Source organism: Vanellus vanellus (genome assembly GCF_965231255.1).
Source record: "Vanellus vanellus genome assembly, chromosome: 7".
Taxonomy (NCBI): domain Eukaryota; kingdom Metazoa; phylum Chordata; class Aves; order Charadriiformes; family Charadriidae; genus Vanellus; species Vanellus vanellus.
The window spans coordinates 21,406,849-21,421,502 of record NC_138912.1 but is presented as its reverse complement, the minus strand read 5'-3'; positions in this window follow the sequence as shown (position 1 = coordinate 21,421,502).

Genomic DNA, 14,654 nt, shown 5'->3' with positions numbered 1-14,654 from the left:
GGATCCATGCTTTCTTAATTGCAAGTTATAGAGAACTCACAACAAGAATTATGTTTTCATTATTATTTAAGATTTACATGCTGATTTTATTTCAAAATTGTTGGGTTTTGGTTCCCCTGCAGATTTGGGTACCACTCTTTTTCTTTGAACTGCAGTATGGTTTCTATGCAAGAATAAGTGGTTCTCATGCTCATCACAGAAGGGGCAGCATTGCAGTAATGAACAAAGGCAACTATGAATGTACTAAAGCCTGACTCGGGTCAGTGTTGTCTCTTCCATAGATGTAATTGGATGTTGGTTTATGTTTAGAGTGTATTAAGTACTGTGGAATGGAAGATGCTTAAATATCTATTTAAGCAGATCCTGCTCTGAGATAGGGTGAAGAATGAAATGGTCTCCTGGAGAGCTTTAGTTCCTAAAAATTCTGTAGTTCTATTAATGGAAAGGATGTTAATTTATATTAGTAAAAAGAAATTTAATACTAAATATGGCAGATATGCTAGGGCATTTCCTCCCTGTAAAAACTTATCAAGCATCTGTGTTTGACCCAAATACAGTAAAACTGTATTGCATCTTAAGCTTCTCTTAGTCTGTATGAGACACAGAAGCATTTTTTTGCCTAGGTCTATTTGTCATCTTTTTGGAGCATGTGCTCTTTGTTCCACCATCAGAGACATACCAGTGTGTATTCTTAGTATTGAAATTGTCTGGATCCATGCTGACATCCTTCCCTCAACCCTGCAAATACTGCAAAATACATACTTTCAGATGCAGTTTTTCCCTGAGCAGGTGTTCTGAATGTGAAGGTGACTTCTTCAGGATAGATGAAAGCAAAGAGAATGAGAGGTTTTGACAGGTTTCCAAGCATACTTGTTGTTGTTGTGTTTGTCTTTTTTGTTTGTTTGTTTGTTTGTGTTTTTTTTTTTTTTTTTTTAAATTAAACTTCTACAGGAAACGTGTAGTTCCAGGGAAAAGAGTAAATGCATATACATGCTATTTTGACCATCATTCCATAGCCACCTTGGATTTTTTTTTGTAGTAGATCAGAATGCTTTTAGGAGTACAGGATCCTTTTGTGAAGCAGTGATAATCATATAGTGGCCATGATGGTCAGAATCAAGGCAAGATTTGAGGGTACAGGTAAATATTTGTTTTAGAGAGCTAGCATAGGGAGGTTGGAAATTTTTCTGAATTTTTCAGCCATACTTGTTGGTCTAAGGAGAGCTATTGCCTCTATGTACCTTGCTTCTGAATCCATGAAGCCTCTTCTCTTGTTTCTTGTTCTGTGTAAGCTCTTACCTTCCTCTTCAGACATTTCAACAATACAGCAGAATTTATTTCTCCAGTTATATCCTTTTTTCCATATTTCCTCTATCCGTATATGTCTCTCTTATTTTCTCAGATTCAACATTTTTGAAGAGAGATACCATCTCTCACCTCTTTCTGAGGAAATCCTATTTTGTCCTCTGGCCTTAAGCAGAAATGTGCATGAGTGGGTGAGTGCAAAACACTAGTTTTGCTGAGGATTTCACCATTCAGCTATAAAATTAGAAAGAGTCATTCAGGTTGTCATCCCATGTTATGTTCAATATGCTTAAAAAAAACAACAACCAACACAGACGGTGATCAGAGCTCGAAGTGGAGCTTTTATTCTGATTTCCATAGACAGAATCCCTGCTACTAAACATAACTCACATATGTATAAACTGACTCCACAGATCTCTGCTGTGTAGTTTGGGTACATGTGGGTATTTTGCTTGTTGTAAAAGAATACTAAGGGGATGTTTTCTGTTTTTCTGTTGTACTAAGTTGTGGGCCAAAATGTAACGTCACTACATTAACTTTGGAGTTGCACCCAAGATGAATTTGGCCCTGTTAGTTGTTAAATTCTTGCTATGATTGATCTCAGCTTGCTCAGAAAGGGATCATGCCAGACTAGCAACCACAGAAATCATCAGTTGAAACTCCACCAAAATTCTTATTCCCTGTAAATTGAAATATTAAGCTTTGAAATAAAATGCTTTGTTCTTCAATCTCACACTAACTTTTCATTAACATTATATAACTCTCAAGCTATTAGGAAGATGCCAATTAAACCAGAATGGATTGAAGTATTTGAGTGGAGAAAAATAAGAACATGAATCTAAATGAGGTATTGTACTAGTTCTTGGCATCTTGTGGCATCTTATCTCTGATATTTTCAGCTGTACATTTCATTGCCCTCCACCCCCATTTACCATAGATGTACATAGATGTAAGTAAACTAAGGCCTATTCTTGACATATTTATTTATGATTTTAAAAACACCCATAATCTGTGTGAATGTTACAATATGAACACTTTCCCAGCTCTTTCTCCCAAACTCTATGCAGAGGGATTTTTTCCACAGAAAGAAGAAATAACAGAAATTCCAAAAGGCTCACTTGGAATTGCTTTATAGCAAATTAATGAAAAAAGCTTGTATATAAATATTGGAGCAAAAGAATCATTAAGCTAACACTAAATTTTTTTCAGTACTTCGGGATATAACTGCATGTGACTTCAATAAATATCTACTCTGAGAAGTTGTTTTTCTCAGACAACTTTTTGATTATCAACACATCAGTGGAACAAAATAAACAAACAGATACTAAAAATCTGTCATCAGTAATTGATGCGTTAGTCACTATTGGAGTAAAATGACCGCTGATCTAATGGCATGGCAATCCCTTTATGCACCCTTAATGACATTGTACGTTCATGGCTTTTTACATGCAAGTGATTTCCATATCAAATACCTATTTTCACTTTATGCACCAGCACTGGTAAGTTTCTGCAAGCTAACATGAATTCCCTGGGCCAGCTGTACTGCATTCCCGGTGGGGATAGGTAGGACAGGAAAATCCAGAAATGTGGGTAATCAGCTTGTGATTAGAATACAGTAAACTATCATACTGACTCTCAGATAGGCATAAACTCTATATTCCTAATGCATATAGGCATAAAACTAGTGAATGTTTATTTTTCACTCCTAATGTCAGAAAATAAGGAATGCAGGGAGCAAATTATTGTACCTGAAATTACTACTTTTAGAAGGGAAAACTAGGTTGAAACTACTTGTATACATTAATAATGTCCAGCTTTTTTTTTTTTTTTTGAGTCCTGTATTCCAAGTTTTATTACGTTCAAAAGAATGCCTGTGCAATTTCATAAATACAGTGTTTGCAGAAGCAGTGCGGAATAGCTGTGTCAAATCTGCTAGATTTCCTGTCATTGAGAAGGCTAACAGAACCTTTTTAATGAAAGAGCCTGAAGCACTAGAAGAGATGTGTACTCTTAGAGGCTGGAGCTTTTTACGGACATGAAAACTAAACATTTGTGATGAATGGTTAGGTGGGATTGAACCTGTTGTGGGACAGGAGAATGGAATGGATGACCTGATGTTCTTCCCAGCCCTATTTCCTATGTATCATTTGCAAATGGAAAAAATGAGTCTTATCCAGCCTTGTATTTATAAAGCGATTGGGTGATACATACCAGTGTGGGTAGTGAACTTGACAAAGCTGTGCACAAAGAAGTGAATCTACAAAGTAAACTCCTATTTCAGCATTTATTAATATAGTAAGATGGTAGCAGTAGCAAGTGTAGACACTAAATGAGTGGTGTGATTGTGCCTAACAGAGCCACATTAAATGCTTTGTAAACTCTAGATCTTCAGTAAGATCTGTATTTTCTGTTGCAGAGTTATCAGCATCTTAGTGTAAGAAAGATCTCAGCAGCTGTGCAGATCAAATAAAATTATAAATCTGATTTCAGTTCTTCATCTGGCTTGGTGTGTCATCATGAGCTTCTTCAGAAGGATTCTGAAGTGCAGAACACGTTGCCCATGGCTTGCGTGAAAATAAGGGATCTTAAAACTGCTAAATTAATTAGCCGTTCCTAAGTAAATTAAGTATCTAGCTTTAGATATTAGATAAGTAATTGCTGATTGTTGGTGATAGTCTTATGGGCACTTTCCTCACACCTTCCCATCAGGTGGATATCCAACTTCCCTGGTTAGTTCAAAATCAGTTCAACAGAACATTCAGTTGCAGTTCTTTGGCAGCACATTGCGTTCTGGGGATTTCAGGAGATGGAGGTTTCTTCAGGGCTATTTGAAATGGTAGAAAAAACTCTCTGAGTAACTAAGGGCTACTGAAACCCCCACCAGCTTTTGCTATAAATGCAAGATGCATTTCCAAGGCATAGTGCACTTTCTTTTACATAAATAAAAGACCACATGTATTGGCTTGTTTGGGTTTTATATATATATATATATATAAACGCCAAACAAATAAGGAACTTCCATAGCCAGAGAAATGATTTAATTTCTTCAGTCATGCTTCTTCTTTTTAAAAAATATTGTAAAAAGAAACAGAAGACATACCTGAATTCTGTTGCTCAGTATACCGTTGGATGGCATTCTGATGCTAAGATGATGTAGCGCAACCTGCATAGGTTAGAACCGATATTCTAGACCTTTGTTTCCAGCATCTTAGTGTTTCCCAGAGCCCCACTAGAGAATAAAGAAGTCTAATAAAGTAGTCCAAGTGACATGGGCAAAGATTGCATAGTAGACCTCTGGCTCCACCAACGTCTAACCACTGTAGTTCTGCTCAGTGAGACAGCTGTGAAGCAATGAAGCAATGTGTTCTGAAATTGGAAAGGGCTGTAGCAGGCAGTAAAAGTTTGTAGTCAAACAAAGCTCTAAGCCTCTACATTGTGTTTTTGGTGGGTCAGGCTCCTTCCATAGGAGCTGAAAGCAGCCGTGGTGCCGCCATGTCCCAGAGCTGGGAGTCGGAGAGCTAGTAAAGTGGCTCAGCAGGGTTGTGCTGGAGCAGAGGCAGCTTCCAGCGGCCTTGTCTTTAGTGAGGAGTGTCAAGTTTTTATGAGCATCGTTACGTTTTTATAGTTTAATGGGTTTGACTATTAAAGCATAACAAAGCACGTTAAAAACTTGCCATGGCTCATTTCCGCACTCAGTAGCAAGTCCTTGCTATGTGTAGCATGGGTCCCTAGGAAATACTTAATAACAAAGACCAGCTTAATACAGTGTTTTTCATGTCTTCCTTACCCCCTTTAATCATCTCAATCCCTTTCTATTTAAAAAGAATCTTGATTTGAGGTGGGTTTTATTCAGCTTCAAAGCTCTCAGCACAGAGGCTGGTCTGGAATTCACACCTATTGGTTGACTTCTCCAGGAAGAGAGATGGTAGTTTGTTTAAGACTGCAGATGAAAAGAGAGATCATTAGAAAACATGTTTTGAAATACACTGTCATAGAAACTAAGGAGCACTGGATTAAAGAATAGGGTGAGGCGTTTCAGTAAAGAAGTAGTAAAGAAAAGAATACAGTAAAGAAAGCAACTATGACTAGTTGCCAACACTGAAAGTTTGACAGAATGGTGTATTAGTTTTAAACAGTGGTGCTGGCATCTTCAGTTACAAGAACGTGGAGGTGGATCCAGGCTGCAGTCCAAGGGAAGTTTAGTGTAGCAGCAATTCAGAATTCACTCTAGCTACAGTCCATGAGATCTATAAATCACCAAATAGTGTTAAATTGAGATAGACATTACTCCCAAGGATGGCAGCGTTGCAGAGAACATGGTAGAGCACCGAGGTATTCAAAGCTGGCAGGGACTCCAATACTGGGGCTAGACAGAGGAACAAGTACATCAAGGACAATGGAAAAAATGGTGCAGAATATGAAGTTCCTTAGGGTAGGCAAGGGGCAGCACTGATTTTTGGTGCTTGTGGATGTAAGAGTGCTCTGTGGGGATGTTTCTTTGCATCTCTTTCTGCATTTATAGAGAAGTGTTAGACAGTATGATAATTCAGTTAAAATCTTGTAGGGGGAATTTTAAATGTCTTTTATTTCTAACAGGCAGGTTCAGGAAATAGATGAACAGAATACTTAAAGCTTACATTTTATTTTGTTATTTGTTATTTCAATAGGGTCTTTGCAAAATAGAGTTTTAAGTTTTCTATTAATCTGAAACCTATAAAACAAGTTAAATGTAGTGGACCACCTAGGTACTTGTATTGTTTTTTAAAAAGGTATTTAGGTGTCTTGAGATGCAGAAGTATATGTACCTAATAGCATTTTCAGAATGGTGTCTATATTAGGAATTTTGGAAAATTTTACTACGTGCTAATCGACATTGTTTCATGCCTAAATGTGATTGTAATTGCATTCCTTGTGAGCTTTAGGATCAAAGTGCTTTGGAAATGTAAAGTATTTTATTATTATTTACTGTCTTCACTTAATTTGCTCATACATTTTATAAGCTCTTGAAAACCGTTGCGGAGTTATGGCAATGTAATCCAGACCTGGAATAAACCCACTGATGATGATACATTCAGAAGAGATGTATTTACCACAAGGCATTCCAGTGCTTGTCAGTGGTGCCCAGTCCCCAAAGATGTCTTGTTACTACATTTGTCTTCCTGCTAACAGTCTGCATTTAATACCACTTGCCCTCATGACTCAGAGAACACAAGTTCATCATGGGGTTACTTATCATTGCCAAAGAAACTTCACTCATTCTTTTCTCCTTATTCCCAGAGAAGAAATAAGGATTCTAGCAAACTATTCCAAAGGGAACTGATAAGTTCGGGGATTCTGCTTCATGACCTACGTGTTACAGGATCTTTTACAGCAGAAGGGAGTTATAATAAATGTCACTGAAAATGCATTGCAGATCACTGTTAAATGATCCCTGCTTTATTGCAGTGAAAAGTGATTCAACAGCACAATGATGAATGTGGAAGAGAAACCTCCTAGTGATAGGACATATAGTGTTTTTAAGGTTGTAGAATGGTACCTGACTTTGCATGGGAAGACAGGTAAGCACAAGTGACAAGGACCCCAGCTGGCAGATTTTGAAAGCTCCCAGCTTGGGAAGGAAGGAGAGGGACCAGTTCTACAGAGGGTTTCTCAAAGGAAGGTGTCCCTGCTTGATGGAAAGGAAGAGAAAGTAGCCTATTCTTTTGTTTGACAGCAGATAAAAGATAGATTCTGAGATTTCACACCAGAGTAACCATACTACTTTGTCAGCCCTAACAGGAGTTTTGATCTGCTTAAGTATGCATGTTGGTCAAGTGGCAAAATTGAATAGACATCACGAGAAGGTAAAGAAAAATCTTACAAAAACATTATCATGTAATTCTGACTTGACTGTGTATCTTTATATGGAGAGTCTACATGTGGCAGTGGGTGAGGTGTGAATAGGAAAAATGTGAAGTTGCCATTTCTTATGTCACCAAAAGTTGATTTGTCAGTGCAAGCATGTTCCAGAAACAGGAGCTGAGATCAGGAGAGGTAGGAAGAAATGAGGCAGAGCATGCCATCGGACTGAAGGATGAAAGGGATGATGCAATGTGAGATTAATGCAATGCAGGGAGAGAAGCTGCTTAGAATAAATATGATAATTACATCTATCAATAAGGGGGTGAGAAAGTATGTATACTGTGATGTCAGAAGTGAAGCAAAAGCAATGTTATGGTACTGATGTTACGGTCCTGTTGAAACTGTGGTCATCTAAGTAGAATGTGAAGAGTTTGGAATGGTCATCTGCTAACAGTGGTATTTTTGTTGAGCTCTCATCCTCAAACACTTCTCCAAAAGGTTTTCGGGTCCCATTGGTAATATCTGAATTGTCACAGTGGAAAGCGTTTTGTAGTTCCATTGAGATCTAGTTCCTGAAATGTTCTTTCTGAGTTTTCCACCATATATTCCCTCCAACTTTTCCACCAGAATCTGTGATGAGAAGATTTGGTGGTCTCTCTTAGATTTGGGCAAAGTTTTTGGTTGAGCTGAATTATCTAATGCTTCTGCTTATTTTTAGCATGAAAAGTTTTCATCTTTTCCTTTCATTTCTCCAACCAATGTAGAATTGTCCATGCAATATAATTTACTTTTATCACAGTCAAATTGGTAGTGTTTACTTCATATGCCTAACAAACAACAAAGAGCTAATGTGAGTAAGGATTAATTCCTCTTATTGTTATACTGTGCATGCCAAGGAATTATTTTAGTAAGATTTATTTCTGCAGCATCTGGATGGGGCTGGTGGTGACCCTCACAGATTAAAAGCTACAGTTCTCTTGAAAGATGAGTCATCTGGCTTTTACACAGCAAGCATTATGTGAGATGGATTCCACCACAAAGATAGCTAGGTTAGGTGATTGAAACTGGATCCTGTGACTATCCCTAAGGATGGGGAAATACAGCTGCCTAAACTTAATCTGTTAGTGACCATTCCAATTCTATTTTGACTGGCTAAATGTCAGCACTAAAAGTGAAGTTGAAGCTAAACATGATGAAACTCATATGCTAACAAGGCAAGTACCATCGATGTATCAGGTATTGTAATCTTCCCATGACATGTAATGCATGATTTAGTGTGCATTACATCCATCATCTGCCTACAGGGTACTATCACTTGCGCAGTGGCTAGCACATCAGTACGTCTTATGGGTTGTGCCCTCTATTAACACATTAATGCTGAATTGCTGTATAGTACAAAATTACTGAGGAGATTTCATTCACTTGTAAAACAAACCAGTGAATTATTTTCATTGACTATTTCCACCCCTCCAACAGGAAGCACTGTTTGTACTATCTGCATATATGCAAACTGATTTCCCGTCTTTCCTGTATCAAAAAACATTAAACTGTTTTAGTACAGAAAATACGCTTGTACACATATACAAACATACTTTCATACCTGTATTATAGATTTTGCATAGCAATGTTTGTTAAAAAAAAGTCTCTGTATGTGTTTCTTTTCATATTCCCTTTAAAATGAAATGGAAAAAACTGCCTTTGCAAGGAATTTTTATTGGCGGAGCATATCATTTACTTTGGCTCCATAAATCAAAGTGCAGTCATGCTGCAAAATATGGGTAGCCCATTTAGAAATATTCCATTAGGAGGTATAGAGGTACAGTATGTTATACCTGCTGTTTCAAATAAATAGCATTCTCAATTCCTGTTCATCTGTATATAATATCTTTTATTGCGATGTGGTGCTTTCCATCAAGTTAGTTAATTTTGTTCCTGCAATTCAAGGTGTAATTGATCACTACAGTACTCGCCCTTGGGACAAAGTACCTTTTTATCCAGTGTGTTATTTCAACTTCTCTCCATTCTTTTAAAAATATTCTATATGAAATACCATAACCTGTGCAATAAGTTTTATAGTTCTCTTTTTTTTTACAATTTTTTCTATCTCAGCTTATGTATGTAGTCTGTAATATGTGCTGCATACATCCCTCTGTTCTCTACCTGCACTTTGTTTTGCAAAAAGATGCATTTGAATATCATTTGCATGAAGCTTGTGGACGATGTCAATGACCAGCTGGAATGCATGGAGCTCTGCCTGGGGATGGATGACAAGCTGACCAAGAGCTTATGGGTCAGGATTAAAGGGAGGGCAGGGACAGGTGATGATACGGTGGGGCTCTGCTACAGCCCACCCAACCAGGAAGATTGAATGGATGAGGCCCTCTATAGACAGATAGCAGCAGCCACATGTTCTGAAGCCCTGGTCCTCATAGGGGACTTCAGCCACCCTGGTATCTGTTGGAGGGACAACACAGCAGGGCATAAGCAATCCAGGAGGTTCCCAGAATGCATTGATGATAACTGCCTTCTCCAAGTGATAGAGGAGCCAACAAGGAGAGGTGCCATGCTGGACCTTGTTCTCACCAACAAGGAGGGGCTGGTGGGGAATGTGAAGTTCAAGGTCAGCCTTGGCTGCAGTGACCATGAGATGGCGGGGTTTGAGATCCTTAGGGTGGCGAGGAGGGCACACAGTAAGCTTGCTACCCTGGACTTCAAGAGAGCAGACTTTGGCCTCTTCAGGGATCTGCTTGGCAGACTACTGTGGTATAAAGCCCTGGAGGGAAGAGGGGCCCAAGAAAGCTGATTAATATTCAAGGATCACCTCCTCCAAGCTCAGGAGCAATGCATCCCAACAAAGAGGAAGTCAGGCAAAAATGCCAGGAGGCCTGCATGGATGAACAAGGAGCTCCTGGGCAATCTCAAACAGAAAAAGAAAGCCTACAGAGGGCGGAAACAAGGACAGGTAGCCTGGGAGGTATACAGAGAAATTGTCCAAGCAGCTAGGAATCAAATTAGGAAAGCTAAAGCCCAGATAGAGTTAAATCTGGCCAGGGACACCAAGGGCAACAAGAAAAGCTTCTGTACATATGGTTCTATACATATGATTGGTAACAGCCAACATGGCTTCACTAAATGCAAATTGTGTCTGACAAATTTGATGGCCTTCTACAACGGTGTTACAGTGTTGGTAGATAAGGTAAGAGCAACCGACATCATCTACCTGGACTTCTGCAACGCATTTGACACTGTCCTGTGTGACATCCTCGTCTCTAAATTGGAGAGACCTAGATTTGACAGATGGACCACTCAGTGAATAAGGAATTGTCTGGATGGCCACACTCAGAGTTGTGGTCAACAGCTGAATGTCCAAGTGGCGACCAGGAATGAGTGGCGTTCCTCAGGGGCTGGTACTGGGAATGGTGCTGCTTAACAGCTTTGTTGGTGACATGGACAATGGGATTGAGTGAACCCTCAGCAAATTTGCCAACAACACCAGGCTGTGTGGAGCAGTTGACACGGTAGAGGGAAGGGATGCCATCCAGAGGGACCTTGGCAGGCTTGAGAAGCAGGCCCTTGCAAATCTCATGAAATCCAACAGGGCCAAGTGCAAGGTCCTACACATGGGTTAAGGCGATCCCAAGCACAAATACAGGCTGGGCAGAGAACGGATTGAGAGCAGCCCCAAGGAGAAGGACTTGGTGGTGTTGGTTGATGGGAAGCTAAACAGGAGCGGGCAATGTGCACTCACAGCCCGGAAAGCCAACCGTACCCTGGGCTGCATCAAAAGAAGTGTGGCCAGCAGGACGAGGGAGGTGATTCTGCCCCTCTACTCTGCTCTCGTGAGACCCCACGTGGAGTACTGTGTCCAGCTCTGGAGCCCCCAACATAAGAAAGACACGGACCTTTTGGAGCAGGGCCAGAGGAGGGCCACAAAGATGATCAGAGGGCTGGAGCACCTCTCGTATGAAGACAGGCTGAGAGAGTTGGGGTTATTCAGCCTGGAGAAGAGAAGGTTCCGGGGAGACCTTATAGATATAGGCCTTCCAGTACCTACAGGGCACCTACAGGAAAGATGGGGAGGGACTCTTTATCAGGGAGTGTAGCAATAGGATGAGGGGTAATGGTTTTAAACTGAAAGAGGGTAAATTTAGATTAGATATTAGGAAGAAATTATTAACTGTGAGGGTGGTGAGACACTGGCACAGGTTGCCCAGAGAAGCTGTGGATGCCCCATCCCTGGAAGTGTTCAAGGCCAGGCTGGATGGGGCTTTGAGCAACCTGGTCTAGTGGAAGGTGTCCCTGTGCACAGCAGGGGGGTTGGAACTAGGTGATCTTCAAGGTCCCTTCCAACTCTAACCATTCTATGATTCTATGGTTCTATGATTTCAGTTAGCCTTGCATCATGAGGGTTCAGTTCAGCAAATTACTTAATTTTGTGCTTAATCTCTTCATGTTTTTATAGAGCTACTCAAATAGAGAGCAATGCAAAGCTGGGTTTTAAATTCCAAGGTATTAGAATTAATCTTATTTATAAACTATTACTTTGAAATAATTGCAGTGTTTTTCTATTGGACTTTTAAAATTTTTAAATGTTTCATACATTAAAATGATTTTTTGTTTTGAAAGTAATTCAGAATGAAAAATTCACAAGAAGGCTGTGTCAGACTTTGTAACTAAGATGAGTCTATAGCCCCAAGTAAGCTAGGAGATAGCTCAGGAGGGATAGAGGTGTATAAGTTTTGGTAAGCTGCTGTCCTGGTTTGAGGTAAAACAGAACCAATTTTGTTCAGTAACTTCGCTTCTTAGCTGGGCCTCTTCTAACTACTGAAATTAACTGCGTATTGTGCAGAGAGTGTTCACCCTCTCAGAGTGATCAGACCAAAGTTTATAGCTGATGCCCAGGCATGGTGTGCAGAGAGGCTCTCACTTATACTTATTGCTGTAACCCCCAAGGCCAACCAACTTTGTTATTTGCCCCGTTGGAGGGTCGGAAGCGGAAAAGCATAGTGGGGCCCAACCTGCAGGGAGGAGCGGACAGGACAGGTGACCCAAAACAGACCAACAGGGTATTCCATCCCATCTGCCTCAAGCTCAGTATAAAAGCTGAGGGATCAAAGGGTCAGCTCTCTTCCTTCAATGGCCGACGTCTGAGGAGGACTCTGTCTGCCTGTGATCCTGATCCGGAATCCAGATCCAGAATCCAGTTCCCGTCCATCACTGAGTCCAGCCTGGGACTGCCCCAGTGCCAGCCGGTGATGTGATTGTCATCTCGGGAGCTTGATAGGGTTTTGTATATATTTTTCATTATTTATTTTTATTTTATTATTAATATTTCATTAAAGTAGTTTAGTTCCTTCTAAACTCATAAGTCTCTTTTTTCCTCCTCTGCCTCTCTCTTTGAAGAGGGGTAGAGGGGAGCATCTGTCGGTCCCATCTGGGGTCCCCCAGGTCCCCAGTCGCCGATTTGGCCTAAACCATGACAGCTGCTAAAAGAAGTATTGACTTACTGAAGCTGAGTAAGTCAGAATGTGTTAAGGGTGATGATATATTTCAGACAAAACCATAATGGATCAGAAGTGTAGTTATCTTACACTTCAACTGTAAACTCTTTGGGATAGGAACTGTACACATAGTGGGTCCTGTACTATTTCAGTACAAATAAATCATAATTGTAGTAAATCATTAACCCGGTGGCATAAGAGAGGCCAGAAAGTGATCAAAGAAGAGTGAATGCTCAGCACTTGGCATTAGGGGGCATGCCTGTAAAACAGTAGGTGGTATGTTGGGAAGATCTGAATAAGAGCAACTTAAATGGTTAGGTGTGTTCTGTGGACTGAAAATTCTAGCTCTATCCATCTAATCTAGATTGGCTAGAAATACAGAAATAATAGATTTTCTACAAAATTCCATTGAAATTTTAAATGGACATGAAAAAGAATAGAACAATGGTGGGGTTTGCTACTTTTGAATTAATTTTTGGCCAACTGGTTGAAGTGTAATAATTGGAGGGAATTATATGGATATATGTTAAAATTTTCCTGTACAATGCATTTTGATTTGGAGATAATCCACATTTTTATTGCTGTACCAAACTGAAAAGGAGGACTTTCTCTTTAAAAAGAAAATTACATAAAAATATTTTAGTACTAGGATCATAAATTACTTCAGCAATATGAAGTAACTAACCATTCTAATGCACATATGCATCAGTATTGCAGCCAACAGATAATGGTGGAAATTCCAGAAACAGTTTTCAGGTATTAGAACTGAGACTTAATTAAGACATAGTCTGTGTATTTTTGTGTTTGCCTTTTGTTAGGATTTCTAGCAATTGAGCTGCTGGAAAGAATATTCATAAATCAAGAAGTTAGTTGAAAAGAGTCACTTTATATGCATCCAGCTTCTAATTTTGTTTGGGGGTGGTCAGTCCCATTTCTGATGCCTGAAAGCTGTATTTTTAAGCAACTGGAACATAAGTAGTGTAGCATGAATTGCAATAACAGATCTTCAGTAGAAAGTGAAATCTATTGCTGAAAACAAAATTATATTACATTCTGATCAATTCTGTTTCCAGTATACTTTCAAGGGTAAAGAAAAATGGCTATGTAGTAGTAAGAAAACTTGTACGGTTTAATAGTAGTATATGAGCAGGAAAAGTTTCTAAAAAATGTTCCAGAGTAAACATAAGTAATTTCCCTTTTGAAAAACCCTAGTAGAATAGCCTGAATGTTTCTTTAAATGTCATTGGTGCAGCTTAGCCAGTAACACTTTCTCCATTGAACCACATACTTAGCACTGAAAGTTGCTTGCCGGTGTTATTGTACTGGCTGGCTATAATTGTCTTGTGAGCTATAGTACATTGCATACTTGCCCGTTTCTTCAGTGCGGCTGACAAGTGGAAGACTTCTGGAAAAGACTTCTTATCAGGTGACTACAATTCTATACTCAGAGCACTAAACTCTTGGTCTGGCATACTCAAAACTGACATTGATTTTGAAAAGTTCTTAGTTAATCAAATAGTACTAAAGTCCCGGACTAGCCCATGAAAGTGTATTCATTAAAGAAACGTTACAGCACTTATCCAGTACCTTTAAGACTCTTTAGGAATATTTTAATTTATTTTCAACAAATACTGGGTTGGGCTATTTGCTTACAGTCCCTGACAGCACTTGGAGGTCATCACCCAGCTACTTGTAAATGATAAGCAATGGACTGTACTTAGGTGTTCTTACTTTGGCATTTGATTTTGCTTCTGTAGATGGGATTCATGGGCTACTTTGCTCCTACCTGTTGTGGTTTACTTTCTTCCCTGTGTTTGTGAGGTGAAGCTCTAGCGGTCTCTTCAGGATGTTGTCCTGACTATTCTGGCTGTGGTTACAGAACTGAGGATCCCTTTTCTCTTTTGTCTTCCTCTCATCAGGTACTACACGGTGTACATCCATAATAAGCATTGGTTGTTGACTGATGTCACCATTTTACCAGCACCACTTACATATAATTTTCATTAT